The following is a 27352-nucleotide window of genomic DNA, read 5'->3' as shown; positions in this document are numbered from 1 at the left end:
AGGAAAGGCAAGGCAAAAGGGTAAAGCAAGGCAAGTCAAAGCGAAAGGGCAAAGCAAGTTAAGGCAAGGCAACATGGCAAAGTCAGGCAAGGTAAGGCAAAAGGGTAAAGGAAGTCAAGGCAAGAGAAGGCAAGGCAAGTTAAGGCAAGGCAAAAGGGCAAAGAAAGGGAAGGCAAGGCAAGGAAAAAGGGCAAAGCAAGGCAAGGCAAGGCAAGGCAAAAGGGGAAAGCAAGGCAAGGCAAGGCAAAAGGGCAAAGCAAGGCAAGGCAAGAGAAGGCAAGGCAAGAGAAGGCAAGGCAAAAGGGCAAAGAAAGGGAAGGCAAGGCAAGTAAAATGGCAAAGCAAGGCAAGGTAAAAGGGCAAAGCAAACCAAGGCTAGGCAAGCCAAAAGGGCAAAGCAAAGCAAGGAAGGCAAGGCAAAAGGGCAAAGTAAGGGAATTCAAGGCAAGGTAAAAGGGCAAAAGAAACCAAGGCAAGGCAAGGTAAAAGGGTAGCGCAAGGCAAGGCAAGGCAAAAGTGAAAAGCTTGGCAAGGCAAGTCAAGTCAAAAGGGCAAAGTAAGGAAAGGCAAGGCAAGGCAAAAGCGGAAAGCAAGTCAAGGCAAGGCAAAAGGGCAAAGCAAGGTAAGAGAAGGTATGGCAAAAAAGCAAAGCAAGGCATGGCAATGGAAAAGCGCAAAGCAAGGCCGAGGGAAGGGAAAAGTGCAATGCAAGGCAAGGCAAGGAAAGGCAAAAGGGTAAACCAAGGGAAGGCAAAAGGGCAAAGCAAGGCAAGGCAAAATGGCAAAGCAAGAAAAGGCAAGAGAGGCAAGGCAAGAGAAGGCAAGGCAAAAGGGCAAAAAAAATGGAAGGCAAGGTAAGGAAAAAGGGCAAAGCAAGGCAAGGCAAGGCAAGGCAAAAGGGTAAGGAAAGAAAAGTCAAGTCAAAAGCGGAAAAACAAGGCAAGGGAAGGCAAAGGGCAAAGCAAGGCAAGGCAAGAGAAGGCAAGGCAAGAGAAGGCAAGGCAAAAGGTCAAACTAAGCCAAGGCAAGGAGAGGCAAAAAGGTAAAGCAAATCTAGGCAATGCAAGGCAAAAGGGCAAAGCAAGTCAAAGCAAGGAAAGGCAAAAGGGCAAAGGAAAGCAAGGCAAGGCAAGGTAAAGGACAAAGCAAGGCAAGGCAAGGCAAAAGTGGAAAGCTTGGCAAGGAAAGGCAAGGCAAAAGGGCAAAGCAAGGCAAGGCAAGGCAAGGAAAAAGGGCAAAGCAAGTCAAGGAAAGGCAAGGCAGAAGTGCAAAGATAGGAAAGTCAAGGAAAGGAAAAAGGGCAAAGCGAGGCAAGGCAAGGAAAGCCAAAAGGGCAAAGAAATGCAAAGTAAGGCAAGGCAAAAGGGCAAAGCAAGACAAGGCTAGGCAAGGCAAAAGCAGAAAGGAAGGCAAGGCAAGGCAAAATGGCAAAGCAAGGTAAGAGAAGGTATCACAAAAAAGCAAAGCAAGGCAAGGCAAGTCAAGGCAAAAGGGCAAAGCAAGTTAAGGCAAGGCAAGGCAAAAATGGCAAAGTCAGGCAAGGAAAGGCAAAAGGTTAAAGGAAGGCAAGGCAGTCAAGGCGAAAGGGCAAAGCAAAGCAAGGCAAGGGAAGGCAAAAGGGCAAAAGAAGCAATTCAAGGCAAGGTAAAAGGGCAAAGCAAGCCAAGGTAAGGCAAGCCAAAAGGGCAAAGCAAAGCAAGGGAAGGGAAGGCAAAAGGGCAAAGTAAGGCAAGGCAAGGCAAAACGGGAAAGTAAGGAAAGGCAACAGAAGGCAAGGCAACAGAAGGCAAGACAAAAGGGCAACGAAAGGGAAGGCAAGGCATGGCAAAAGGGCAAAGCAAGGCAAGGCAAGGCAAAAGGTCAATCTAAGCCAAGGCAAGGAGAGGCAAAAGAGCAAAGCAAGGCAAGGAAAGGCAAGGCAAAAGGGCAAAGCAAGGCAAGTCAAGACAAAAGGGCAAAGCAAGGTAAGGCAAGGCAAGGCAAAATGGGAAAGTCAGGCAAGTCAAGGCAAAATGGCAAAGCATAGCAAGGCAAGGGAACACAAAAGGGGAAAAGAAGCCAATTCAAGGCAAGGTAAAAGGGCAAATCAAGCCAAGGCACAGCAAGCCGAAAGGGCAAAGCAAAGCAAGGGAAGGGAAGGCAAAAGGGCAAAGCAAGGCAAGGCAAGTCAAAAGGTCAAACTAAGCCAAGGCAACGAGAGGCAAAAAGGTAAAGCAAAGCTAGGCAAAGCAAGCCAAAGCAAGGAAAGGCAAAAGGGCAAAGCAAGGCAAGGCAAGGCAAGGCAAAAGTGAAAAGCTTGGCAAGGAAAGGCAAGGCAAAACGGCAAAGAAAGGCAAGGCACGGCAAAAGGGCACAGCAAGTTAAGGCAAGGCAAGGCAACATGGCAAAGTCAGGCAAGGTAAGGCAAAAGGGTAAAGGAAGGCAAGGCAAGTCAAGGCAAAAGCGCAAAGCAAGACAAGGCAAGGCAAAAGGGCAAAGCAAGGGAAGGCAAGGCAAGGTAAAAGGGCAAAGCAAGGGAATGCAAGGTAATAGGGGAAAGCAAGCCAAAGCAAGGAAAGGCAAAAGGGCAAAGCAAGGCAAGGCAAGGGAAGGTAAAGGACAAAGCAAGGCAAGGCAAGGCAAAAGCGGAAAGCTTGGCATGGAAAGGCAAGGCAAAAGGGCAAAGCAAGGTAAGGCAAGGCAAAAGGGCAAAGCAAGGTACGGCAAGGCAAGGCAAAAAGGCAAAGCAAGGTAAGAGAAGGTATGGCAAAAAAGCAAAGCAACACATGGCAATGCAAAAGGACAAAGCAAGGGCGAGGGAAGGGAAAAGGGCAATGCAAGGCAAGGCAAGGAAAGGCAAAAGTGTAAACCAAGGGAAGGCAAAAGGGCAAGGCAAGGCAAGGCAAAATGGCAAAGCAACGAAAGGCAAGAGAGGCAAGGCAAGACAAGGCAAGGCAAAAGGGCAAAAAAAAATGGAAGGCAAGGTAAGGAAAAAGGGCAAAGCAAGGCAAGGCAAGGCAAAAGGGTAAGGCAAGACAAGTCAAGGCAAAAGGGTAAGGCATGACAAGGCAAGGCAAAAGGGCAAAGCAAGCCAAGGCACGGCAAGCCAAAAGGGCAAAGCAAAGCAAGGCAAGGGAAGGCAAACTGGCAAAGGAAGCCAAATCAAGGCAAGGTAAAAGGGCAAAGCAAGCCAAGGCAAGGCAAGCCAAAAGGGCAAAGCAAAGCAAGGAAGGGAAGGCAAAAGGGCAAATTAAGGGTATTCAAGGCAAGATAAAAGGGCAACGCAAACCAAGGCAAGGCAAGGTAAAAGGGCAAAGCAAGGCAAGGAAAGGCAAAAGGGTGAACCAAGGGAAGGCAAAAGGGCAAAGCAAGGCAAGGCAAAATGGCAAAGCAAGGAAAGGCAAGAGAGGCAAGGCAAGAGAAGGCAATGCAAAAGGGCAAAAAAAATGGAAGGCAAGGTAAGGAAAAAGGGCTAAGTAAGGCAAGGCAAGGCAAAAGGGTAAAGCTAGGCAAGGCAAAGCAAAAGTGGAAAGTTTGGCAAGGAAAGGCAAGGCAAAAGGGCAAAGCAAGGCAAGGCAAGGCAAAAGGGCAATGAAAGGGAAGGCAAGGCAACAGGGCAAAGGAATTCAAGGCAAGAGAAGGCAAGGCAAGAGAAGGGAAGGCAAAAGGGCAAATGAGGGAAGGCAAGGCAAGGCAAAAGGGCAAAGCAAGGCAAGGCAAGGCAAGGCAAAAGGTCAAACTAAGCCAAGGCAAGGAGAGGCAAAAAGGTAAAGCAAAGCTAGGCAATGCAAGGCAAAAGGGCAAAGCAAGCAAAAGCAAGGAAAGGCAAAAGGGCAAAGCAAGGCAAGGCAAGGCAAGGTAAAGGACAAAGCAAGGCAAGGCAAGGCAAGGCAAAAGTGGAAAGTTTGGCAAGGAAAGGCAAGGCAAAAGGGCAAATCAGAGCAAGGCAAGGCAAGGAAATAGGGCAAAGCAAGTCAAGGAAAGGCAAGGCAAAAGTGTAAAGATAAGAAAGGCAAGGCAAGGAAAAAGGGCAAAGCAAGTCAAGGAAAGGTAAGGCAAAAGGGCAAAGCAAGGCAAGGCAAGGCAAAAGAGCAAAGCAAGGCAAGGCAAGTCAAAAGGACAAAGCAAGGTACGGCAAGGCAAAAGCGCAAAAGAAGGCAAGGAGAAGCAGAAGGGAAAAGCAAAGCAAGGAAGGGAAGGCAAAAGAGCAAAGTAAGGGAATTCAAGGCAAGGTAAAAGGGCAAAGCAAACAAAGGCAAGGCAAGGTAAAAGGGTAAAGCAAGGCAAGGCAAGTCAAGGCAAAATCGGAAAGCAAGGCAAAGGCAGGGCAAAAGGGCAAAGCAAGGTAAGAGAAGGTATGGCAAAAAAGCAAAGCAAGGCATGGCAATGCAAAAGGACAAAGCAAGGCCGAGGAAGGGAAAAGGGCAATGCAAGGCAAGGCAAGGAAAGGCAAAATGGTAAACCAAGGTAGGCAAAAGGGCAAAGCAAGGCAAGGCAAAATGGGAAAGCAAGGAAAGGCAAGAGAGGCAAGGCAAGAGAAGGCAAGGCTAAAGGGCAAAAAAAATGGAAGGCAAGGTAAGGAAAAAGGGCAAAGCAAGGCAAGGCAAGAAAAGGAAAAAGGGTAAGGCAAGACAAGTCAAGGCAGAAGCGGAAAAACTAGGGAAGGCAAGGCAAATGGGCAAAGCAAGGCAAGGCAAAAGGGTAAGGCATGACAAGGCAAGGCAAAAGGGCAAAGCAAGGCAAGGCAAGGCAAAAGGTCAAACCAAGCCAAGGCAAGGCAAGGCAAAAAGGTAAAGCAAAGCAAGGCAATGCAAGGCAAAAGGGCAAAGCAAGACAAAGCAAGAAAGGCAAAAGGGCAAAGAAAGGCAAGGCAAGGCAAAAGGGTAAGGCAAGACAAGTCAAGGCAAAAGCGGAAAAACAAGGCAAGGCAAGGCAAAACGGCAAAGCAAGGCAAGGCAAGGCAAAAGGACGAACTAAGCAAAGGCAAAGAGAGGCAAAAAGGTAAAGCAAAGCAAGGCAATGCAAGGCAAAAGGGCAAAGCAAGCCAAAGCAAGGAAAGGCAAAAGGGCCAAGCAAGGCAAGGCAAGGCAAGGTAAAGGACAAAGCAAGGCAAGGCAAGGCAATGCAAAACTGGAAAGCTTGGCAAGGCAAGGCAAGGAAAAAGGGGAAAGCAAGTCATGAAAGGAAAGGCAAAAGTGAAAGGATAGGAAAGGCAAGGCAAGGAAAAAAGGCAAAGCAAGGCAAGTCAAGGCAAAAGGGCAAAGCAAGTTAAGGCAAGGCAAGGCAACATGGCAAAGTCAGGCAAGGTAAGGCAAAAGGGTAAAGGAAGGCAAGGCAAGTCAAAAGGGCAAAGCAAGGTAAGGCAAGGCAAAAGCGCAAAAGAAGGCAAGGAGAGGCAGAAGGGCAAAGCAAAGCAAGGAAGGGAAGGCAAAAGGGCAAAGTAAGGGAATTAAAGGCAAGGTAAAATGGGAAAGCAAACCAAGGCAAGTCAAGGTAAAAGGGCAAAGCAAGGCAAGGCAAGGCAAAAGGGCAAAGCAAGGTAAGGCAAGTCAAGGCAAAAGGGCAAAGCAAGGCAAGTCAAGTCAAGGCAAAAGCGGAAAGCAAGGCAAGGCAACGCAAAAGGGCAAAGCAAGGTACGAGAAGGTATGGCAAAAAACCAAAGCACGACATGGCAATGCAAGAGGACAAAGCAAGGCCGAGGGAAGGGAAAAGGGCAATGCAAGGCAAGGCAAGGAAAGGCAAAAGGGTAAACCAAGTTAAGGCAAAATGGCAAAGCAAGGAAAGGCAAGAGAGGCAAGGCAAGACAAGGTAAGGCAAAAGGGCAAAGAAAATGGAAGGCAAAGTAAGGAAAAAGGGCAAAGCAAGGTAAGAGAAGGTATGGCAAAAAAGCAAAGCAACCCATGGCAATGCAAAAGGACAAAGCAAGGCCGAGGGAAGGGAAAAGGGCAATGCAAGGAAAGGCAAAAGTGTAAACCAAGGGAAGGCAAAAGGGCAAGGCAAGGCAAGGCAAAATGGCAAAGCAAGGAAAGGCAAGAGAGGCAAGGCAAGACAAGGCAAGGCAAAAGGGCAAAAAAAAATGGAAGGCAAGGTAAGGAAAAAGGGCAAAGCCAGGCAAGGCAAGGCGAGGCAAAAGGGTAAGGCAAGACAAGTCAAGGCAAAAGCGGAAAAACATGGCAAGGCAAGGCAAAAGGGCAAAGCAAGGCAAGGCAAGAGAAGGCAAGGCAAGAGAAGGCAAGGCAAAAGGGCAAAGAAAGGGAAGGCAAGGCAAGGCAAATGGGCAAAGCAAGGCAAGGCAAGGCAAACGTTAAAGCATGACAAGGCAAGGCAAAAGGGCAAAGCAAGGCAAGGCAAGAGAAGGCAAGGAAAAAGGGCAAAGAAAGGCAAGGCAAGGCAAAAGGTCAACCTAAGCCAAGGCAAAGAGAGGCAAAAAGGTAAAGCAAAGCTAGGCAATGCAAGGCAAAAGGGCAAAGCAAGCCAAAGCAAGGAAAGGCAAAAGGGCAAAGCAAGGCAAGGCAAGGTAAAGGACAAAGCAAGGCAAGGCAAGGCAAAAGTGGAAAGCTTGGCAAGGAAAGGCAAGGCAAAAGGGCAAAGCAATGCAAGGCAAGGCAAGGAAAAAGGGCACAGCAAGTCAAGGAAAGGCAAGGCAAAAGTGCAAAGATAGGAAAGGCAAGGCAAGGAAAAAGGGCAAAGAAACACAAGTCAAGGCAAAAGGGCAAAGCAAGTTAAGGCAAGGCAAGGCAACATGGCAAAGTCAGGCAAGGTAAGGCAAAAGGGTAAAGGAAGGCAGGGCAAGTCAAGCCAAAAGGGCAAAGCAAGGCAAGGCAATGCAAAAGGGCAAAGCAAAGCAAGGGAAGGCAAGCCAAAAGGGCAAAGCTAAGCAAGGGAAGGGAAGGCAAAAGGGCAAAGTAAGGAAAGGCAACAGAAGGCAAGGCAAGAGAAGGCAAGGCAAAAGGGCAACGAAAGGGAAGGCAAGGCATGGCAAAAGGGCAAAGCAAGGCAAGGCAAGGCAAAAGGTTAAACTAAGCCAAGGCAAGGAGAGGCAAAAGGGCAAAGCAAGGCAAGGCAAGGCAAAAGGGAAAGCAAGGCAAGTCAAGGCAAAAGGGCAAAGCAAGTTAAGGCAAGGCAAGGCAACATGGCAAAGTCAAGCAAGGTAAGGTAAAAGGGTAATGGAAGGCAAGGCAAGTCAAGGCAAAAGGGGAAAGCAAGGCAAGGCAACTCAAAAGGGCAAAGCAAGGTACGGCAAGGCAAAAGCGCAAAAGAAGGCAGGAGAGGCAGAAGGGCAAAGCAAAGCAAGGAAGGGAAGGCAAAAGGGCAAAGTAAGGCAAGGCAAAAGGGTAAGGCAAGACAAGTCAAGGCAAAAGCGGAAAAACAAGGCAAGGCAAGGCAAAACGGCAAAGCAAGGCAAGGCAAGGCAAAAGGACGAACTAAGCCAAGTCAAGGAGAGGCAAAAAGGTAAAGCAAAGCAAGGCAATGCAAGGCAAAAGGGCAAAGCAAGCCAAAGCAAGGAAAGGCAAAAGGGCAAAGCAAGGCAAGGCAAAGCAAGGTAAAAGACAAAGGAAGGCAAGGCAAGGCAATGCAAAACTGGAAAGCTTGGCAAGGAAAGGCAAGGCAAAAGGGCAAAGCAAGGCAAGGCAAGGCAAGGAAAAAGGGCAAAGCAAGTCATGAAAGGAAAGGCAAAAGTGAAAGGATAGGAAAGGCAAGGCAAGGAAAAAAGGCAAAGCAGGCAAGTCAAGGCAAAAGGGCAAAGCAAGTTAAGGCAAGGCAAGGCAACATGGCAAAGTCAGGCAAGGTAAGGCAAAGGGGCAAAGCAAAGCAAGGGAAGGCAAGCCAAAAGAGCAAAGCTAAGCAAGGGAAGGGAAGGCAAAAGGGTAAAGTAAGGAAAGGCAACAGAAGGCAAGGCAACAGAAGGCAAGGCAAAAGGGCAACGAAAGGGAAGGCAAGGCATGGCAAAAGGGCAAAGCAAGGCAACGCAAAGCAAGGTAAAAGGGCAAAACAAGCCAAAGCAAGGATAGGCAAAAGGGCAAAGCAAGGAAAAGCAAGGGAAAAGGGCAATGCAAGGCAAGGCAAGGCAAAAGGGCAAAGCAAGGGAAGGCAAGGCAAGGAAAAGGTCAAAGCAAGGCAAGGCAAGGCAAAAGTGCAAACAAATAACGGCAAGGCAAGGCAAAAGGCAAAGCAAGGCAAGGCAAGGCAAGGCAAAATGGCAAAGTTAGGCAAGTCAAGGCGAAAGGGCAAAGCAAAGCAAGGCAAGGGAAGGCAAAAGGGCAAAGGAAGCTAATTCTAAGGCAAGGTAAAAGGGCAAAGCAAGCCAAGGCAAGGCAATCAAAAGGGCAAAGCAAAGCAAGGGAAGGGAAGGCAAAAGGGCAAAGTAAGGCAAGGCAAGGCAAAAGGGCAAAGCAAAGCAAGGAAAAGGAAGGCAAAATGGCAAAGGAAGCCAAATCAAGGGAAGGTAAAAGGGCAAAGCAAGCCAAGGCAATGCAATCAAAAGGGCAAAGCAAAGCAAGGGAAGGGAAGGCAAAAGGGCAAAGTAAGGCAAGGCAAGGCAAAAGGGCAAAGCAAAGCAAGGAAAGGGAAGGCAAAATGGCAAAGGAAGCCAAATCAAGGCAAGGTAAAAGGGCAAAAGCAAGCCAACGCAAGGCAAGCCAAAAGGGCAAAGCAAAGCAAGGAAGGGAAGGCAAAAGGGCAAATTAAGGGAATTCAAGGCAAGATTAAAGGGCAAGCAAACCAAGGCAAGTAAGGCAAAAGGGCAAAGCAAGGCAAGGCAAGTCAAGGCAAAAGCGGAAAGCAAGGCAAGGCAAGGCAAATGGGCAAAGCAAGGTAAGAGAAGGTATGGCAAAAAAGCAAAGCAAGGCATGGCAATGGAAAAGCGCAAAGCAAGGCCGAGGGAAGGGAAAATTGCAATGCAAGGCAAGGCAAGGAAAGGCAAAAGGGTAAACCAAGGGAAGGCAAAAGGGCAAACCAAGGCAAGGCAAAATGGCAAAAAAAATGGACGGCAAGGTAAGGCAAAAGGGCTAAGCAAGGCAAGGCAAGGCAAGGCAAAAGGGTAAGGCAACACAAGTCAAGGCAAAAGCGGAAAAACAAGGCAAGGCAAGGCAAAACGGCAAAGCAAGGCAAGGCAAGGCAAAAGGTCAAACTAGTCAAGGCAAGGAGAGGCAAAAAGGTAAAGCAAAGCTAGGCAATGCAAGGCAAAAGGGCAAAGCAAGCCAAGGCAAGGAAAGGCAAAAGGGCAAAGCAAGGCAAGGCAAGGCAATGTAAAGGACAAAGCTAGGCAAGGCAAGGAAAGGCAGAAGTGGAAAGCTTGGCAAGGAAAGGCAAGGCAAAAGGGCAAAGCAAGGCAAGGCAAAAGGGCAAAGAAAGGGAAGGCAAGGTAAGGCAAAAGGTCAAAGCAAGGCAAGGCAAGGCAAAAGTGCAAAAAAATAAAGGCAAGGCAAGTCAAAATGGCAAAGCAAGGCAAGGGAAGGCAAAAGGGCAAAGGAAGCCAATTCTAAGGCAAGGTAAAAGGGCAAAGCAAGCCAAGGCAAGGCAAGCCAAAAGGGCAAAGCAAAGCAAGGAAGGGAAGGCAAAAGGGCAAATTAAGGGAATTCAAGGCAAGATAAAAGGGCAAAGCAAACCAAGGCAAGGCAAGGTAAAAGTTCAAAGCAAGGCAAGGAAAGGCAAAAGGGTGAACCAAGGGAAGGCAAAAGGGCAAAGCAAGGCAAGGCAAAATGGCAAAGCAAGGAAAGGCAAGAGAGGCAAGGCAAGATAAGGCAAGGCTAAAGGGCAAAAAAAATGGAAGGCAAGGTAAGGAAAAAGGGCAAAGCAAGACAAGGCAAGAAAAGGCAAAAGGGTAAGGCAAGACAAGTCAAGGCAGAAGCGGAAAAACTAGGCAAGGCAAGGCAAATGGGCAAAGCAAGGCAAGGCAAAAGGGTAAGGCATGACAAGGCAAGGCAAAAGGGCAAAGCAAGGCAAGGCAAGGCAAAAGCGCAAAAGAAGGCAAGGAGAGGCAGAAGGGCAAAGCAAAGCAAGGAAGGGAAGGCAAAAGGGCAAAGTAAGGGAAGTCAAGGCAAGGTAAAATGGGAAAGCAAACCAAGGCAAGTCAAGGTAAAAGGGCAAAGCAATGCAAGGCAAGGCAAAAGGGCAAAGCAAGGCAAGGCAAGTCAAAAGGGCAAAGCAAGGTACGGCAAGGCAAAAGCGCAAAAGAAGGCAAGGAGAGGCAGAAGGGCAAAGCAAAGCAAGGAAGGGAAGGCAAAAGGGCAAAGTAAGGGAATTCAAGGCAAGGTAAAATGTGCAAAGCAAACCAAAGCAAGTCAAGGTAAAAGGGCAAAGCAAGGCAAGGCAAGGCAAAAGCGAAAAGCTTGGCAAGGCAAGTCAAGGCAAAAGGGCAAAGCAAGGCAAGGCAAGTCAAGGCAAAAGCGGAAAGCAAGGCAAGTCAAGGCAAAAGGGCAAAGCAAGGTACGAGAAGTTATCCCAAAAAAGCAAAGCAAGACATCGCAATGCAAGAGGACAAAGCAAGGCCGAGGGAAGGGAAAAAGGCAATGCAAGGCAAGGCAAGGAAAGGCAAAAGGGTAAACCAAGTTAAGGCAAAAAGGCAAAGCAAGAAAAGGCAAGAGAGGCAAGGCAAGACAAGGTAGGGCAAAAGGGCAAAAAAAATGGAAGGCAAGGTAAGGAAAAAGGGCAAAGCAAGGTAAGAGAGGTATGGCAAAAAAGCAAAGCAAGCCATGGCAATGCAAAAGGACAAAGCAAGGCCGAGGGATAGGAAAAGGGAAATGCAAGGCAAGGCAAGGCAAGGCAAAAGGGCAAAGCAAGGCAAGGCAAGAGAAGGCAAGGCAAGAGAAGGCAAGGCAAGAGAAGGCAAGGCAAAAGGGCAAAGAAAGGGAAGGAAAGGCAAGGCAAATGGGCAAAGCAAGGCAAGGCAAGATAAGGCAAGGCAAAAGGGCAAAGAAAGGCAAGGCAAGGCAAAAGGTCAAACTAAGCCAAGGCAAAGAGAGGCAAAAAGGTAAAGCAAAGAAAGGCAATGCAAGGCAAAAGGACAAAGCTAGGCAAGGCAAAAGTGGAAAGTTTGGCAAGGAAAGGCAAGGCAAAAGGGCAAAGAAAGGGAAGGCAAGGCAATTCAAAAGGTCAAGGCAAGGCAAGGCAAGGCAAAAGTGCAAACAAATAAAGGCAAGGCAAGGCAAAAGGGCAAAGCAAGGCAAGTCAAGGCAAAAGGGCAAAGCAAGTTAAGGCAAGGCAAGGCAAAATGGCATAGTCAGGCAAGGTAAGGCAAAAGGGTAAAGGAAGGCAAGGCAAGTCAAGGGGAAAGGGCAAAGCAAACCAAGGGAAGGGAAGGCAAAAGGGCAAAGTAAGGAAAGGCAAGAGAAGGCAAGGCAACAGAAGGCAAGGCAAAAGGGCAACGAAAGGGAAGGCAAGGCATGGCAAAAGGGCAAAGCAAGGCAAGGCAAGGCAAAAGGTAAAACTAAGCCAAGCAAGGAGAGGCAAAAGGGCAAAGCAAGGCAAGTCCAGGCAAAAGGGCAAAGCAAGTTAAGGCAAGGCAAGGCAACATGGCAAAGTCAGGCAAGGTAAGGCAAAAGGGTAACGGAAGGCAAGGCAAGTTAAGGTAAAAGGGCAAAGCAAGGCAAGGCAAGGCAAAAGAGCAAAGCAAGGCAAGGCAAGTCAAAAGGGCAAAGCAAGGTACGGCAAGGCAAAAGCGCAAAAGAAGGCAAGGAGAGTCAGAAGGGCAAAGCAAAGTAGGAAGGGAAGGCAAAAGGGCAAATTAAGGGAATTCAAGGCAAGATAAAACGGCAAAGCCAACCAAGGCAAGGCAAAAGGGCAAAGCAAAGCAAGGAAGGGAAGGCAAAAGGGCAAATTAAGGGAATTCAAGGCAAGATAAAAGGGCAAAGCAAGCCAATGCAAGGCAATCAAAAAGGGGAAAGCAAAGCAGGGAAGGGAAGGCAAAAGGGCAAATTAAGGGAATTCGAGGCAAGATAAAAGGGCAAAGCAAACCAAGGCAAAGCAAGGTAAAAGGGCAAAGGAAGCCAAAGCAAGGAAAGGCAAAAGGGCAAAGCAAGGAAAGGCAAAAGGGCAAAGCAAGGCAAGGCAAGGCAAGGCAAGGCAAAAGGGCAAAGCAAGGCAAGGCAAGTCAAAAGGGCAAAGCAAGGCAAGGCAAGGCAAAAGGGCAAAGAAAGGGAATGCAAGGCAAGGCAAAAGGTGAAAGCAAGGCATGGCAAAGCAAAAGTGCAAACAAATAAAGGCAAGGCAAGGCAAAAGGGCAAAGCAAGGCAAGTAAAGGCAACAGGGCAAAGCAAGTTAAGGCAAGGCAAGGCAAAATGGCAAAGCAAGGCAAGGCAAGGCAAAGGTTCAGGCATGACAAGTCAAGGCAAAAGGGCAAAGCAAGGCAAGGAAAGAGAAGGCAAGGCAAAAAGTCAAAGAAAGGCAAGGCAAGGGAAAAGGTCAACCTAAGCCAAGGCAAGGAGAGCCAAAAAGGTTAAAGCAAAGCAAGGCAATGCAAGGCAAAATGGCAAAGCAAGACAAAGCAAGGAAAGGCAAAAGGGCAAAGCAAGGCAGGGCAAAAGGACAGAGCTAGGCAAGGCAAGGCAAAAGCGGAAAGTTTGGCAAGGAAATGCAAGGCAAAAGGGCAAAGCAAGGCAAGTCAAGGCAAAAGGGCAAAGCAAGGTACGAGAAGTTATCCCAAAAAAGCAAAGCAAGACATGGCAATGCAAGAGGACAAAGCAAGGCCGAGGGAAGGGAAAAAGGCAATGCAAGGCAAGGCAAGGAAAGGCAAAAGGGTACACCAAGTTAAGGCAAAAAGGCAAAGCAAGGAAAGGCAAGAGAGGCAAGGCAAGACAAGGTAGGGCAAAAGGGCAAAAAAAATGGAAGGCAAGGTAAGGAAAAAGGGCAAAGCAAGGTAAGAGAGGTATGGCAAAAAAGCAAAGCAAGCCATGGCAATGCAAAAGGACAAAGCAAGGCCGAGGGATAGGAAAAGGGAAATGCAAGGCAAGGCAAGGCAAGGCAAAAGGGCAAAGCAAGGCAAGGCAAGAGAAGGCAAGGCAAGAGAAGGCAAGGCAAGAGAAGGCAAGGCAAAAGGGCAAAGAAAGGGAAGGCAAGGCAAGGCAAATGGGCAAAGCAAGGCAAGGCAAGATAAGGCAAGGCAAAAGGGCAAAGAAAGGCAAGGCAAGGCAAAAGGTCAAACTAAGCCAAGGCAAGGAGAGGCAAAAAGGTAAAGCAAAGAAAGGCAATGCAAGGCAAAAGGGCAAAGCAAGACAAAGCAAGGAAAGGCAAAAGTCCAAAGCAAGGCAAGGCAAAAGGACAAAGCTAGGCAAGGCAAAAGTGGAAAGTTTGGCAAGGAAAGGCAAGGCAAAAGGGCAAAGAAAGGGAAGGCAAGGCAATTCAAAAGGTCAAGGCAAGGCAAGGCAAGGCAAAAGTGCAAACAAATAAAGGCAAGGCAAGGCAAAAGGGCAAAGCAAGGCAAGTCAAGGCAAAAGGGCAAAGCAAGTTAAGGCAAGGCAAGGCAAAATGGCATAGTCAGGCAAGGTAAGGCAAAAGGGTAAAGGAAGGCAAGGCAAGTCAAGGGGAAAGGGCAAAGCAAACCAAGGGAAGGGAAGGCAAAAGGGCAAAGTAAGGAAAGGCAAGAGAAGGCAAGGCAACAGAAGGCAAGGCAAAAGGGCAACGAAAGGGAAGGCAAGGCATGGCAAAAGGGCAAAGCAAGGCAAGGCAAGGCAAAAGGTAAAACTAAGCCAAGGCAAGGAGAGGCAAAAGGGCAAAGCAAGGCAAGTCCAGGAAAAAGGGCAAAGCAAGTTAAGGCAAGGCAAGGCAACATGGCAAAGTCAGGCAAGGTAAGGCAAAAGGGTAACGGAAGGCAAGGCAAGTTAAGGTAAAAGGGCAAAGCAAGGCAAGGCAAGGCAAAAGAGCAAAGCAAGGCAAGGCAAGTCAAAAGGGCAAAGCAAGGTACGGCAAGGCAAAAGCCCAAAAGAAGGCAAGGAGAGTCAGAAGGGCAAAGCAAAGTAGGAAGGGAAGGCAAAAGGGCAAATTAAGGGAATTCAAGGCAAGATAAAACGGCAAAGCCAACCAAGGCAAGGCAAAAGGGCAAAGCAAAGCAAGGAAGGGAAGGCAAAAGGGCAAATTAAGGGAATTCAAGGCAAGATAAAAGGGCAAAGCAAGCCAATGCAAGGCAATCAAAAAGGGGAAAGCAAAGCAGGGAAGGGAAGGCAAAAGGGCAAATTAAGGGAATTCGAGGCAAGATAAAAGGGCAAAGCAAACCAAGGCAAAGCAAGGTAAAAGGGCAAAGGAAGCCAAAGCAAGGAAAGGCAAAAGGGCAAAGCAAGGAAAGGCAAAAGGGCAAAGCAAGGCAAGGCAAGGCAAGGCAAGGCAAAAGGGCAAAGCAAGGCAAGGCAAGTCAAAAGGGCAAAGCAAGGCAAGGCAAGGCAAAAGGGCAAAGAAAGGGAATGCAAGGCAAGGCAAAAGGTGAAAGCAAGGCATGGCAAAGCAAAAGTGCAAACAAATAAAGGGAAGGCAAGGCAAAAGGGCAAAGCAAGGCAAGTAAAGGCAACAGGGCAAAGCAAGTTAAGGCAAGGCAAGGCAAAATGGCAAAGCAAGGCAAGGCAAGGCAAAGGTTGAGGCATGACAAGTCAAGGCAAAAGGGCAAAGCAAGGCAAGGAAAGAGAAGGCAAGGCAAAAAGTCAAAGAAAGGCAAGGCAAGGGAAAAGGTCAACCTAAGCCAAGGCAAGGAGAGCCAAAAAGGTTAAAGCAAAGCAAGGCAATGCAAGGCAAAATGGCAAAGCAAGACAAAGCAAGGAAAGGCAAAAGGGCAAAGCAAGGCAGGGCAAAAGGACAGAGCTAGGCAAGGCAAGGCAAAAGTGGAAAGTTTGGCAAGGAAATGCAAGGCAAAAGGGCAAAGCAAGGCAAGTCAAGGCAAAAGGGCAAAGCAAGTTAAGGCTAGGCAAGGCAAAATGGCAAAGTCATGCAAGGCAAGGCAAAAGGGTAAAGGAAGGTAAGGAAAGTCAAGGCGAAAGGGCAAAGCAAAGCAAGGAAGGGAAGGCAAAAGGGCAAATTAAGGGAATTCAAGGCAAGATAAAAGGGCAAAGCAAGCCAATGCAAGGCAATCAAAAAGGGGAAAGCAAAGCAGGGAAGATAAGGCAAAAGGGCAAATTAAGGGAATTCGAGGCAAGATAAAAGGGCAAAGCAAACCAAGGCAAAGCAAGGTAAAAGGGCAAAGGAAGCCAAAGCAAGGAAAGGCAAAAGGGCAAAGCAAGGAAAGGCAAAAGGGCAAAGCAAGGCAAGGCAAGGCAAGGCAAGGCAAAAGGGCAAAGCAAGGCAAGGCAAGTCAAAAGGGCAAAGCAAGGCAAGGCAAGGCAAAAGGGCAAAGAAAGGGAATGCAAGGCAAGGCAAAAGGTGAAAGCAAGGCATGGCAAAGCAAAAGTGCAAACAAATAAAGGCAAGGCAAGGCAAAAGGGCAAAGCAAGGCAAGTAAAGGCAACAGGGCAAAGCAAGTTAAGGCAAGGCAAGGCAAAATGGCAAAGCAAGGCAAGGCAAGGCAAAGGTTCAGGCATGACAAGTCAAGGCAAAAGGGCAAAGCAAGGCAAGGAAAGAGAAGGCAAGGCAAAAAGTCAAGGAAAGTCAAGGCAAGGGAAAAGGTCAACCTAAGCCAAGGCAAGGAGAGCCAAAAAGGTTAAAGCAAAGCAAGGCAATGCAAGGCAAAATGGCAAAGCAAGACAAAGCAAGGAAAGGCAAAAGGGCAAAGCAAGGCAGGGCAAAAGGACAGAGCTAGGCAAGGCAAGGCAAAAGTGGAAAGTTTGGCAAGGAAATGCAAGGCAAAAGGGCAAAGCAAGGCAAGTCAAGGCAAAAGGGCAAAGCAAGTTAAGGCTAGGCAAGGCAAAATGGCAAAGTCATGCAAGGCAAGGCAAAAGGGTAAAGGAAGGTAAGGAAAGTCAAGGCGAAAGGGCAAAGCAAAGCAAGGCAAGGGAAGGCAAAAGGGCAAAGGAAGCCAATTCTAAGGCAAGGTAAAGGGGCAAAGCAAGTCAAGGCAAGGCAAGCCATAAGGGCAAAGCAAAGCAAGGGAAGGGAAGGCAAAAGGGCAAAGTAAGGAAAGGCAAGAGAAGTCAAGGCAACAGATGGCAAGGCAAAAGGGCAACGAAAGGGAAGGCAAGGCATGGCAAAAGGTCAAACTAAGCCAAGGCAAGTCAAGGCAAAATGGCAAAGCAAGGCAAGGAGAGGCAAAAGGGCAAAGCAAGGCAAGCCAAGGCAAAGGGCAAAGCAAGGCAAGTCAACACAAAAGGGCAAAGCAAGCCAAGGCAAGGCAAGCCAAACGGGCAAAGCAAAGCAAGGAAGGGAAGGCAAAAGGGCAAATTAAGGGAATTCAAGGCAAGATAAAAGGGCAAAGCAAACCAAGGCAAGGCAAGGTAAAAGGGCAAAGCAAGGCAAGGAAAGGCAAAAGGGTGAACCAAGGGAAGGCAAAAGGGCAAAGCAAGGCAAGGCAAAATGGCAAAGCAAGGAAAGGCAAGAGAGGCAAGGCAAGAGAAGGCAATGCAAAAGGGCAAAAAAAATGGAAGGCAAGGTAAGGAAAAAGGGCAAAGCAAGCCAAGGCAAGGCAAGGTAAAGGGCAAAGCAAGGCAAGGCAAGGCAAAAGGACAAAGCTAGGCAAGGCAAGGCAAAAGGGCAAAGAAAGGGAAGGCAAGGCAAAAGGGCAAAGAAAGGGAAGGCAAGGCAAAAGGGCAAAGGAAGTTATGGCAAGGCAAGGCAAAATGGCAAAGCAAGGCAAGGCAAGGCAAGGCAAAGGTTAAGGCATGAACAGTCAAGGCAAAAGGGCAATGCAAGGCAAGGCACGGAAAGCCAAAGGGTAAACCAAGGGAAGGCAAAAGGACAAAGCAAGGCAAGGCAAAATTGGAAAGGAAGGAAAGGCAAGAGAGGCAAAGCAAGAGAAGGCAATGCAAAAGGGCAAAAAAAATGGAACGCAAGGTAAGGAAAAAGGGCTAAGCAAGGCAAGGCAAGGCAAAAGGGCAAAACAAGGCAAGGCAAGAGAAGGCAAGGCAAGAGAAGGCAAGGCAAAAGGGCAAATGAGGGAAGGCAAGGCAAGGCAAAAGGGCAAGGCAAGGCAAGGCAAAAGGTCAAACTAAGCCAAGGCAAGGAGAGGCAAAAAGGTAAATCAAAGCTAGGCAATGCAAGGCAAAAGGGCAAACCAAGCAAAAGCAAGGAAAGGCAAAAAGGCAAAGCAAGGCAAGGCAAGGCAAGGTAAAGGACAAAGCAAGGCAAGGCTAGGCAAGGCAGAAGTGGAAAGCTTGGCAAGGAAAGGCAAGGAAAAAGGGCAAAGCAATGCAAGGCAAGGCAAGGAAATAGGGCAAAGAAAGCCAAGGAAAGGCAAGGCAAAAGTGTAAAGATAAGAAAGGCAAGGCAAGGAAAAAGGGCAAAGCAAGGCAAGGCAAGTCAAAAGTGCAAACAAATAAAGGCAAGGCAAGGCAAAAGGGCAAAGCAAGGCAAGTCAAGGCAAAGCAGAAGGAACAAGCAAGGCAAGGCAAGGCAAAAGTGGAAAGCTTGGCAAGGAAAGGCTAGGCAAAAGGGCAAAGCAAGCCAAAGCAAGGCAAGGCAAAAGGGCAAAGAAAGGCAAGGCATGGTAAAGGACAAAGCAAGGCAAGGCAAGGCAAGGCAAAAGTGGAAAGTTTGGCAAGGAAAGGCAAGGCAAAAGCCCAAAGCAAAGCAAGGCAAGGCAAGGAAAAGGGGCAAAGCAAGTCAAGGAAAGGCAAGGCAAAAGTGCAAAGACAGGAAAGGCAAGTCAAGGAAAAAGGGCAAAGCAAGTCAAGGAAAGGCAAGGCGAAAGGGCTTTGCCCTTTTGACTTCCCTTGCCTTGCTTTGCCCTTTTCATTTGACTTGCCTTGCTTTCCATTACCCTTTTGCCTTGCCTTGCCTGACTTTGCCCTTTTGCCTTTCCTTCCTTTTCTTGCTTTGCCCTTTTGCCTTGCATTGCCTTCCATTTTTTTTCTCTTTTGCATTGCCTTCTCTTACCTTGCCTCTCTTGCCTTTCCTTGCTTTGCCATTTTGCCTTGCCTTGCTTTGCCCTTTTTCCTTCCCTTGGTTTACCCTTTTGCCTTTCCTTGCCTTGCCTTGCATTGCCCTTTTCCCTTCCCTCAGCCTTGCTTTGCCCTTTTGCATTGCCATGCCTTGCTTTGCTTTTTTGCCATACCTTCTCGTAACTTTCTTTGCCCTTTTGCCTTGCCTTGCCTTGCTTTCCGCTTTTGCCTTGACTTGCCTTGCCTTGCTTTGCCCTTTTGCCTTGACTTGCCTTGCCAAGCTTTTCGCTTTTGCCTTGCCTTGCCTTGCTTTGCCCTTTTACTTTGACTTGCCTTGGTTTACTTTGCCCTTTTACCTTGCCTTGAATTCCCTTACTTTGCCCTTTTGCCTTTTCATCCTCTTTGCTTTGCCTCTCCTTGACTTCTTTTGCCCTTTTGCCTTGCCTTGCCTTGCCTTGCTTTGCCCTTTTGCCTTGAGTTGCCTTGCCTTCCTTTACCCTTTTGCCTTACCTTGCCTGACTTTGCCATGCTGCCTTGCCTTGTCTTAACTTGCTTTGCCCTTTTGCCTTGACTTGCCTTGCTTTGCCTCTCTTGCCTTTCCTTGCTTTCCCATTTTGTCTTGCCTTGCTTTGCCCTTTTCCCTTAACTTGGTTTACCCTTTTGCCTTTCCTTGCCTTGCCTTGCATTGCCCTTTTCCCTTCCTCGGCCTTGCTTTGTCCTTTTGCATTGCCATGCCTTGCTTTGCTTTTTTGCCATACCTTCTCTTACCTTGCTTTGCCCTTTTGCCTTGCCTTGCCTTACTTTCCGCTTTTGCCTTGACTTGCCTTGCCGTGCTTTGCCCTTTTACCTTGCCTTGCCTTTGTTAGCTTTGCCCTTTTACCTTGCCTTGAATTCCCTTACTTTGCTCTTTTGCCTTCCCTTCCTTGCTTTGCTTTTCCCTTCTGCCTATCCTTGCCTTCTTTTGCGCTTTTGCCTTGCCGTACCTTGCTTTGCCCTTTTGACTTGCCTTGCCTTGCTTTGCTCTTTTGCCTTGCCTTGCCTTGCTTTGCCCTTTTGTCTTGCCTTTCCTTGACTTGCTTTGCCTATTTTCCTTGCCTTGCCTTTCTTATCTTTACACTTTTGCCTTGCCTTTCCTTGCATTGATTTGCCCTTTTGCCTTGCCTTTCCTTACCAAACTTTCCACTTTTGCCTTGCCTTGCCTTGCTTTGTCCTTTACCTTGCCTTGCCTTGCCTTGCTTTGCCCTTTTGCCTTTCCTTGCTTTTGCTTGCTTTGCCCTTTTGCCTTACATTGCCTAGCTTTGCTTTACCTTTTTGCCTGTCCTTGCCTTGGCTTAGTTTGACCTTTTGCCTTGCCTTGCCTTGCCTTGCCTTGCTTTGCCCTTTTGCCTTGCCTTGCCTTCCCTCATTTGCCCTTTTGCCTTGCCTTCTCTTGCCTTGCCTTCTCTTGCTTTGAATTCCTTTGCCCTGTTGCCTTGCCTTCCCTTTCATTGCCCTTTTGCCTTGCCTTGCCTTGCTTTGCCCTTTTGCCTTGCCTTTCCTTGCCAAACTTTCCACTTTTGCTTTGCCTTGCCTAGCTTTGTCCTTTTGCCTTGCCTTGCCCTTTTGCCTTTCCTTGCTTTGGCTTGCTTTGCCCTTTTACCTTGCTTTGCCTTGGTTTGCTTTGCCCTTTTACCTTGCCTTGAATTCCCTTGCTTTGCCCTTTTGTCTTGACTTGCCTTGCCTTCCTTTACCCTTTTGCCTTCCCTTGGCTGACTTTGCCCTTTTGCCTTTCCTTGCTTTTGCTTGCTTTGCCCTTTTGCCTTTTATTGCCTAGCTTTGCTTTACCTTTTTGCCTCTCCTTGCCTTGGCTTAGTTTGAACTTTTGCCTTGCCTTGCCTTCCCTCAGTTGCCCTTTTGCCTTGCCTTCTCTTGCCTTGCCGTCTCTTGCCTTGCCGTGCTTTTCCCTTTTGCCTTGCCTTGCCTTGCTTAGCCCTTTTTCCTTACCTTGCCTTCCATTTTTTTTGCCCTTTTGCATTGCCTTCTCTTGCCTTGTCTCTCTTGCCTTTCCTTGCTTTGCCCTTTTGCCTTCCCTTGGTTCGCCCTTTTGCCTTCCCTTGGTTCACCCTTTTGCCTTTCCTTGCCTTGCTTTGCCCTTTTAACTTGCCTTGCCTTGGTTTGCTTTGCCCTTTTATCTTGCCTTGAATTCCCTTAATTTGCCCTTTTGCCTTCCCTTCCTTGCTTTGCTTTGCCCTTTTGGCTTGCCTTGCCTTGGCTTGCTTTGCCCTTTTACCTTGCCTTAGAATTGGCTTCCTTTGCCCTTTTGCCTTCCCTTGCCTTGCTTTGCCATTTTGCCTCGCCTTGCCTTAACTTGCTTTGCCCTTTTGCCTTCACTTGCCTTGCTTTGCCCTTTTGCCTTGACTTGCCTTTATTTTTTTGCACTTTGGCTTTGCCTTGCTTTGGTCTTTTGCCTTACCTTGCCTTCCCTTTCTTTGCCCTTTTGCCTTGCCTTGCTTTGCCCTTTTCCCTTGCCTTTCCTTGCCAAGCTTTCCACTTTTGCCTTTCCTTGCCTTGCCTTGCTTTGTCCTTTACCTTGCCTTGCCTTGCCTTGCTTTGCCCTTTTGCCTTTCCTTGCCTTGGCTTGCTTTGCCCTTTTGCCTTGCATTCCCTAGCTTTGCTTTACCTTTTTGCCTCTCCTTGCCTTGGCTTAGTTTGACCTTTTGCCTTGCCTTCTCTTGCCTTGCCTTCTCTTGCCTTGCCTTGCTTTGCCCTTTGCCTTGCCTTGTTTTCCCGCTTTTAACTTGACTTGTCTTTCCTTACCCTTTTGCCTTGCCTTGCCAAGCCTTGCTTTGCCCTTTTTCCTTACCTTGCCTTCCATTTTTCTTGCCCTTTTGCCTTGCCTTCTCTTGCCTTGCCTCTCTTGCCTTTCCTTGCTATGCCCTTTTGCCTTGCCTTGCTTTGCGCTTTTGCCTTCCCTTGGTTTACCCTTTTGCCTTTCCTTGCCTTGCCTTACATTGCCCTTTTCCCTTCCCTCAGCCTTGCTTTGCCCTTTTGCATTGCCATGCCTTCCTTTGCTTTTTTGCCATACCTTCTCGTACCTTGCTTTGCCCTTTTGCCTTGCCTTGCCTTGCTTTCCGCTTTTGCCTTGACTTGCCTTGCCTTGCTTTGCCGTTTTGCCTTGACTTGCCTTGGTTTACTTTGCCCTTTTACCTTGCCTTCAATTCCCTTGCTTTGCCCTTTTGCCTTTTCATCCTTGCTTTGCTTTGCCCTTCTGCCTCTCCTTGCCTTCTTTTGCGCTTTTGCCTTCCCGTACCTTGCTTTGCCCTTTTCCCTTGCCTTGCCTTGCCTTGCTTTGCCCTTTTGCCTTGACTTGCCTTGCCTGCCTTTACCCTTTTGCCTTACCTTGCCTGACTTTGCCATGTTGCCTTGCCTTGCCTTAACTTGCTTTGCCCTATTGCCTTGACTTGCCTTGCTTTGCCCTTTTTCATTGCCTTGCCTTTCCTATCTTTGCACGTTTGCCTTTCCTTTCATGACTTGCTTTGCCGTTTTGCCTTTCCCTGCTTTGGCTTGCTTTGCCCTTTTGCCTTGCATTGCCTACCTTTGCTTTACCTTTTTGCCTCTCCTTGCCTTGGCTTAGTTTGACCTTTTGCCTTACCTTGTCTTGCTTTCCGCTTTTGCCTTGACTTGCATTGCCTTGCTTTGCCGTTTTGCCTTGACTTGCCTTGCCAAGCTTTTCGCTTTTGCCTTGCCTTGCCTTATTTTGCCCTTTTGCTTTGCCTTGCCTTCCCTTTCTTTGCCCTTTCGCCTTGCCTTCTCTTGCCTTGCCTTCTCTTGCCTTGCCTTGCTTTGCCCTTTTGCCTTCCCTTGGTTTACCCTTTTGCCTTTCCTTGCCTTGCCTTGCATTGCACTTTTCCCTTCCCTCGGCCTTGCTTTGCCCTTTTGCATTGCCATGCCTTGCTTTGCTTTTTTGCCATACCTTCTCGTACCTTGCTTTGCCCTTTTGCCTTGCCTTTCCTTGCTTTCCGCTTTTGCCTTGACTTGCCTTGCCTTGCTTTGCCGTTTTGCCTTGACTTGCCTTGCCAAGCTTTTCGCTTTTGCCTTGCCTTGCCTTACTTTGCCCTTTTGCCTTTTCGTCCTTGCTTTGCTTTGCCCTTCTGCCTCTCCTTGCCTTCTTTTGCGCTTTTGCCTTGCCGTACCTTGCTTTGCCCTTTTAGCCTTGCCTTGCCTTGCCTTGCCTTGCTTTACCCTTTTGCCTTGACTTCCCTTGCCTTCCTTTACCCTTTTGCCTTACCTTGCCTGACTTTGCCATGTTGCCTTGCCTTGCCTTAACTTGCTTTGCCCTTTTGCCTTGACTTGCCTTGCTTTGTCTCTCTTGCCTTTCCTTGCTTTGCCATTTTGCCTTGCCTTGCTTTGCCCTTTTCCCTTAACTTGGTTTACCCTTTTACCCTTCCTTGCCTTGCCTTGCATTGCCCTTTTCCCTGCCCTCAGCCTTGCTTTGCCCTTTTGCATTGCCATGCCTTACTTTGCTTTTTTACCATACCTTCTCTTACCTTGCTTTGCCCTTTTGTCTTTCCTTGCTTTGGCTTATTTTGTCCTTTTGCCTTGCCTTGCCTTGCTTTGCCCTTTTTCCTTACCTTGCCTTCCATTTTTTTTGCCCTTTTGCCTTGCCTTGTCTTGCCTTGCCTCTCTTGCCTTTCCTTGCTTTGCCATTTTGCCTTGCATTGCTTTGCCCTTTTCCCTTAACTTGGTTTACCCTTTTGCCTTTCCTTGCCTTGCCTTGCATTGCCCTTTTCCCTTCCCTCGGCCTTGCTTTGCCCTTTTACCTTGACTTGCCTTGCCAAGCTTTTCTCTTTTGCCTTGCCTTGCCTTGCTTTGCCCTTTTACCTTTACTTGCCTTGGTTTACTTTGCCCTTTTACCTTGCCTTCCTTGCTTTGCTTTGCCCTCCTACTCTCCTTGCCTTCTTTGGCGCTTTTGCTTTGCCGTACCTTGCTTTGCCCTTTTGACTTGCCTTGCCTTGCTTTGCCCTTTTTCCTTGCCTTGCCTTGCATTGCTTTGCCCTTTTGCCTTGCCTTTCCTTGCCAAGTTTTCCACTTTTGCCTTGCCTTGCCTTGCCTTACTTTGTCCTTTACCTTGCCTTGCCTTGCCTTGCTTTGCCCTTTTGCCTTTCCTTGCTTTGGCTTGCTTTGCCCTTTTGCCTTGCATTGCCTAGCTTTGCTTTACCTTTTTGCCTCTCCTTGCCTTGGCTTAGGTTGACCTTTTGCCTTGACTTGCAATTCTTTGCCCTTTTGCCTTGCCTTCTCATGCCTTGCCTTGCTTTGCCCTTTTGCCTTACCTTGTCATGCCTTAACCTTTGCCTTGCCTTGCCTTGCCTTGCTTTGCCTATTTGCTTTGCCTTGCCTTCCCTTTCTTTGCCCTTTTGCCTTGCCTTCTCTTGCCTTGCCTTCTCTTGCCTTGCCTTGGTTTGCCCTTTTGCCTTGCCTTGCCATGTTTTTCCGCTTTTGCCTTGTCTTGTCTTGCCTTACCCTTTTGCCTTGCCTTTCCTTGTCTTGCTTTGCCCTTTTTCCTTACATTGCCTTCCATTTTTTTTTGCCCTTTTGCCTTGCCTTGTCTTGCCTTGCCTCTCTTGCCTTTCCTTGCTTTGACATTTTGCCTTGCCTTGCCTTGCGCTTTTGCCTTCCCTTGGTTTACACTTTTGCCTTTCCTTGCCTTGCCTTGCATTGCCCTTTTCCCTTCCCTCGGCCTTGCTTTGTCCTTTTGCATATTGCCATGTGTTGCTTTGCTTTTTTGCCATACCTTCTCTTACCTTGCTTTGCCCTTTTGCTTTGCCTTGCCTTGCTTTCCGCTTTTGCCTTGCCTTCCCTTGCCTTGCTTTGCCGTTTTGCCTTGACTTTCCTTGCCAAGCTTTTCGCTTTCGCCTTGCCTTGCCTTGCTTTGCCCTTTTACCTTGACTTGCCTTGGTTTGCTTTGCCCTTTTACCGTGCCTTGAATTCCCTTACTTTGCCCTTTTGCCATCCCTTCCTTGCTTTGCTTTGCCCTTCTGCCTCTCCTTGCCTTCTTTTGCGCTATTGCCTTGCCGTACCTTGTTTTGCCCTTTTGCCTTGGCTTCCCTTTCTTTGCCTTTTTGCCTTGCCTTTCCATGCCAAGCTTTCCGCTTTTGCCTTGCCTTGCTTTGTCCTTTACCTTCCCTTGCCTTGCCTTGCTTTGCCCTTTTGCCTTTCCTTGCTTTGGCTTGCTTTCCCCTTTTGCCTTGCATTGCCTTGCTTTGCCCTTTTACCTTGCCTTGCCTTCCCTTGCTTTGCCCTTTTGCCTTGCCTTGTCTTGCTTTGCCCTTTTGCCTTGACTTGCCTTGCCTTCCTTTACCCTTTTGCTTTACCTTGCCTGACTTTGCAATGTTGCCTTGCCTTGCCTTAACTTGCTTTGCCCTTTTGCCTTGCCTTGCCTTGCTTTGCCCTTTTGCCTTGCCTTTCCTTGCCAAGCTTTCCACTTTTGCCTTGCCTTGCCTTGCTTTGCCCTTTTGCCTTTCCTTGCCTTGTTTTTCCGCTTTTGCCTTGACTTGTCTTGCCTTACGCTTTTGCCTTGCCTTGCCTTGCTTTGCTTTGCCCTTTTTCCTTACCTTGCCTTCCATTTTTTTTGCCCTTTTGCATTGCCTTCTCTTGCCTTGCCTCTCTTCCCTTTCCTTGCTTTGCCATTTTGCCTTGCATTGCTTTGCCCTTTTGCCTTCCCTTGGTTTACCATTTTGCCTTTCCTTGCCTTGCCTTGCATTGCCCTTTTCCCTTCTCTTGGCCTTGCTTTGCCCTTTTGCATTGCCATGCCTTGCTTTGGCTTTTTGCCATACCTTCTCTTACCTTGCTTTGCCCTTTTGCCTTGCCTTGCCTTGCCTTGTTTGCCCTTTTGCCTTACTTGCCTTGCCAAGCTTTTCACTTTTGCCTTGCCTTGCCTTGCTTTGTCCTTTTACCTTGCCTTGCCCTCGTTTGCTTTGCCCTTTTATCTTGCCTTGAATTCCCTTAATTTCCCTTTTACCTTGCCTTGATTTGGCTTCCTTTGCCGTTTTGCCTTCCCTTGCCTTGCTTTGCTTTGCCCTTTTGCCTTGCCTTTCCTTACTTTGCACTTTTGCCTTGCCTTATTTTGCCCTTTTGCCTTCCCTTCCCCTGCTTTGCGAAGCAAGGCAATGGAAGGCAAGGCAAGGCAAATTGGAAAATCAAGGCAAGGCAAGTAAAAAGGGCAAACCAAGGCAAGGCAAGGCAAAAAAGCAAAGCAAGACAAAAGAAGGGAAATGGGCAATGAAAGGCAAGGAAAAAGGGCAAAGCAAGGCAAGGCAAGACTAAAGGGCAAAGCAAGGCAAAAGTGCAAAGCAAGGCAAGGCAAGGCAATGCAAAACGGCAAAGCAAGGCAAGTGAAAACAAAAGGGCAAAGCTAGGCAATGCAAGGCAAAAGGTCAAAGGAAGGCAACGCAAGACAAAAGGGCAATGCAAGGCAAGACAAAGGTAAAAGGGAAAAGCAAGTCAAGGCAAGGACAAAAGGGAAAAGCAAGGCAAGGCAAGGGAAAAGGCAAGCAAGGCGAAATTGCAAAACAAGGCAAGGCAAGAGAAAAGGGAAAAGCAAGTCAAGACAAGGCAAAACGGCAAAGCAATGCAAGGCAAGGCAAAAGGGAAAAGCAAGTCAATGCAAGGCAAAATTGAAAGGAAAGTGAAAGCAAGGCAAAAAACAAAGCAAGGCAAGGAAAGGCTAAAGGGCAAAGCAAGGCAAGGCATGGGAAAAGGCCAAAGCAAGGCAAGGGAAGGCAAAATGCAAAGCAAGGTAAGGCAATGAAAAAGGGCAATGCAAGGCAAGGCAAAGCAAAACGGAAAAGCAACTCCATGCAAGGCAAAAGGGAAATGCAATTCAAGGCAATGCAAAAGGGCAAAGCAAGGTAAGGGAAAGCAAAAGGGCAAAGCTTGGCTAGGGAAGTCAAAAGGGCAAAGCAATGCAAGGCAAGGCAAAAGGGCAAAGCAAGGCACGACAAGGCAAACAAGAAAAGCAAGTCAAGGCAAGGGTAAAAGGGAAAAGCAAGGAAGGGCAATGCAAAATCGCAAAGCAAGGCAAGGGAAAGCAAAAGGGCAAAGCTAGGCTAGGCAAGGCAAAAGGGCAAAGCAAGGCAAGGAAACGCAAAATGTAAAGCAAGGCAAGGCAAGGCAAAGCAAAAGGGCAAAGCAAGGCAAGTGAAAGCAAAAGGGCAAAGCTAGGCAAGACAAGGCAAAACGGCAAAGCAAGGCAAGGCAAGGCAAAAGGGAAAAGCAAGTGAAAGCAAGGCAAAAAACATAGCAAGGCAAGGCAAGGCAAAAGGGCAAAGCAAGTCAAGGCAAGGAAAAAGGCCAAAGCAAGGCAAGGCAAGGCAAAATGCAAAGAAAGGCAAGGCAAGGCAACGAAAAAGGGCAAGGCAAGGCAAGGCAAAAAGGAAAAGCAAGTCCATGAAAGGCAAAAGGGAAATGCAAGTCAAGGCAAGGCAATAGGGCAAAGAAAGGCAAAGCAAGGCAAAATGGCAAAACAACTCAAGGCAAGGAAAAAGGGCAAAGCAGGGCATAACAAAGGAAGGCAAAAGGGCTAATCAAGGCAAGGCAAGAGAAAAGGGCAAAGCAGGGAAGGGAAATAGGGCAATGCAAGGCAAGGCATGGCAAGGCAAAAGGGGAAAGCAAGGCAAGGCAACGTAAGGCAAAATGGCAAAGCTAAGCAAGGCAAGGAAAAAGGGCAAAGCAGGTAAAGGCAAGGCAAGGCAAAATGGCAAAGCAAGTAATGGCAAGGCAAGGAAAAAGGGCAAAGCAATGCAAGGCAAGGCAAGGCGAAAGGGCAAAGCAAGGCAAGAAAAGGCAAACTGGAAAAGCAAGTCAAGGCAGGGGAAAAGGGAAAAGCAAGGCAAGGCAAAAGGGAAAAGCAAGTCAATGCAATGCAAAAGGGAAAAGGAAGGCAAGGCAAGGCAAATGCAAAGCATGGCAAGACAAGGCAAAATTGCAAAATAAGGCAAGGCAAGGAAATGGGAAAAGCAAGGCAAGACAAAAGACGGCAAAGTGGCAAATCAAGGCAAGTCAAGGGAAAAGGTCAAAGCAAGGCAAAGCAAGTCAAGGAAAATGGGGAAAGCAAGGCAAGGCAAGGCATGTCAAGGCAAAAGGGAAAGCAAGGCAAAGCAATGCAAGGCAAAAGGGCAAATCTAGGCAAGGCAAAAGGGCAAAGGTATGAAGGCAAGGGAAAAAGGCAAAGCAATTAAAGGCAAGGCAAGGCAAAATGGCAAAGCAAGTAAAGGCAAGGAGGTGCAAAAGGGCAAAGCAATGCAAGGCAAGGCAAGGCGAAAGGGAAAAGCAAGGCAAGGCAAGACAAGAAAAATGGATAAGAAAAGCAAGGCAAGGCAAGGCAAAAGTGCAAAGCAAAGCAAGGCAAGGCAAAAGGGCAAATCAAGGCAAGGCAAGCCAAAATGCAA

This window comes from Columba livia, chromosome 3 (assembly GCF_036013475.1).
Source record: "Columba livia isolate bColLiv1 breed racing homer chromosome 3, bColLiv1.pat.W.v2, whole genome shotgun sequence".
NCBI classification, from domain to species: Eukaryota; Metazoa; Chordata; class Aves; order Columbiformes; family Columbidae; genus Columba; species Columba livia.
The sequence above is the reverse complement of the archived record's forward strand: the minus strand, read 5'-3'. Positions refer to the sequence as shown.